This window comes from Penaeus monodon, chromosome 12 (genome assembly GCF_015228065.2).
Source record: "Penaeus monodon isolate SGIC_2016 chromosome 12, NSTDA_Pmon_1, whole genome shotgun sequence".
Taxonomy (NCBI): domain Eukaryota; kingdom Metazoa; phylum Arthropoda; class Malacostraca; order Decapoda; family Penaeidae; genus Penaeus; species Penaeus monodon.
Window position 1 is genome coordinate 48,886,165 of NC_051397.1, and position 2,500 is coordinate 48,888,664.

Sequence of the window (2,500 nt, forward strand, 5' to 3'; positions counted from 1 at the left end):
GGAACAGGAGGGTAAACGACCAGAGAGTTCGATCGGTATGAGGACGTGTCGATACCTTCAAAGTTTAGATATGAAGTCTAATGCAAGAACAAGTCATCTCTGCTGTGAGCTCGAAATTCTAAAGGGAGAGGCAGAGTACACAAATACACCGAGGGATTAATATCTGAGGTCTCACTGTAAGAGGTTCGCTTACTAAGGAGCAAGAATTAACCGTGGTAAGAAGTGGTCATGGATAAGCCTGGTAAAACATTGGCCTGTGTAGAAAATAGTTAGGAATGAGACTGAATCATTTCACCGTCGTTATGCTTGATGTATAATTCTGTTGAAGATAAGTAACATCAACGCAAACGACGTATTTTGCGTTGTTGAGTCATTCACTGTTTCATATCCTTTTTCTACATTTGCCACAATTTACAAGGCCTACCCATGCTTCCCGGGGAGCTACAAGCGAGAGTAAGTAGTAGTTTGTTATTTCGCACCTAGCAAGGTGATTCTCTTGCGTTGTAACAGGTCGTTCATTAGTTATTGGGGGGCACCGTCAGAACGAGGGCACAAAAGGCTGTCGATATATTTCACTTCTTGGGTAAACGTGAAGTCTTAACTACTGTGCGCACTGCGTGATGATTTTCAAAATGATACACGTATATTCAACAAGACTGATGAACTTTCTTTTATTCTTTTTTCCCGATGTCCATAATGGAATTAGAGAAAAGTGTACACGAGATCCATAAAAATAAAGTGATAGGCGATTAAGCATACGCTGTAGTATGATTAAGTCTGCAAAGTTATATTTTGCCCTTTCCTGCGAAACACCTTGCTATCCACACATTCACAGTTGTATCTGAAATCACATGATATATTTACGGCTTTTTCTTTTTAAAAATATTTCCATCATCCAACATTTTTTAAAAATTTTCTTCTGCATAAACAATGGTGACTCTAATGTCAGACATACTTACGGTGTGCTTGCTATACTGTATGTATATGTAAATATATATAAAATACGATAAAAAGAGTATTTTATGAAATGCATGAACTTTCAGTCGTCTTTTTAGCTAATCTAATGCAAAAAATACATTACGCGTATGTCCATATCAACTTTCTAACCTACATTTAGGAGTGACATGCAGTGTGGGAAGGTATCTGAAGCCGCTCACTATGAGGCTAAATAGTGCAATATTGCTAATGAAATTTTGATGTCTATATACCTTTTACAAGTTATCGAAATCTTTGTCTGTTTCATTTATTTTGTTCTGCTTTATTTACGTGGCGTTAATGGTTGCTGCTACTCTATAAAGTCTTCATTTGATTTCTGCGTCTCAACATTTCTTATAGGAAAAAAAAAGATATAAAGAAAAAATAAAATTGTCATTTTCAAGCCAGTAAAAAAAACAGGCTCTGGATCAGACGGTGAAGATCAAATGAGAAATCCACCTTGTTTTGAAACAGCATTATGAGATTTGTTGTGGCTGTTTTGCACGCTATTGTTGACTGCATCTGAAAGCATCAGAAAAATATATAGAAATTATGCTCTGCAAATATATGAAACTAGAGTACATACTATATGTGAAATATAAGTCTTACAATGTCTGACAAAAATAACTAAAATAGCATTTTAATAAAAGTTGGAAATATATAGACATTTTTTTTTTCGTAAAAAAATGATTCCAAAAATGTGATGTAAATATACTGTGGTAAACAAAAAATCTGATTCATAAGTGACTCATTCTTCTACAGGAGGATATGTAACGTTACCATTCACATTTTGCAACGACAGAAAATGACATTCTGTTCTGCATAATTTGTTCTATAATCTTCGCTTCTTCTTACTCCATGGTAAACTCCACAAACAGCCCTTTGTTACACCGGTAAATGAAACATGTGTGGAAAGCAAAGTATCTCTTTAACCTCAACTCCAGGAAAAGGAAAAAAGGCACTAGAATCCACCCACTGAGGACCTGCGTGGATAGCACAGTTCTCCGGCATGGTTTGGCAAGTGTAAAGAAACACTGGGATAGAGATAATATTTAACGAGATATAGTGACCTTAGTATCAAGCTTTTATACTTGCGCGATGAAAGGCTTTCATGTAATCAAGGGAACAAGTCAAGGTAGTAAACGGATATGTCTGGGGTAGTACAGCCAAAGATCTGTGTGCTTTAGATTTTATGAGTGGCGCAAAGGCAAAACATATTGTAAATAATTGTGTTTTAGGTAGAAGTAAAAACGTTATGTCGAAACCCACAGGTATGTCAAGACAGTTATTTATGGCCTAAGCGGTTACTTAATACCTCTATCGGCGGCCAACCATCTGGTATAACCTCAGCTTGCGAGGGTAAAGACAACAGATCTAAAAGGCTGGTCTGAGGAAGAGTCATATTGGTAAGTTGGACGTCCTGGTTGTTTTAGGAACGATGATTTCGAAGGTTCTGTTTATCTTATAAAAGCGGCTCAATGTGGTTAGTTGAGGCTTATGTGTTGTATTTTACCTTCAGTGTTTT

At 36.6% G+C, this 2,500-nt stretch overlaps 1 protein-coding gene across 2 annotated transcripts in view; it reads right to left on the reverse strand.

Annotated features, from left to right (window-relative positions):
• Window positions 1-2,500, reverse strand: part of LOC119579541 — a 41,938-nt gene that overhangs the window by 1,910 nt on the left and 37,528 nt on the right. The window contains exon 5 of one of the 2 annotated variants that reach the window (XR_005229303.1): window positions 1-1,497. This exon is cut by the window's left edge and continues 1,910 nt beyond it. The gene's annotated coding sequence lies outside the window, so the exon portion shown is untranslated. The other variant, XM_037927443.1, reaches the window with a different exon arrangement.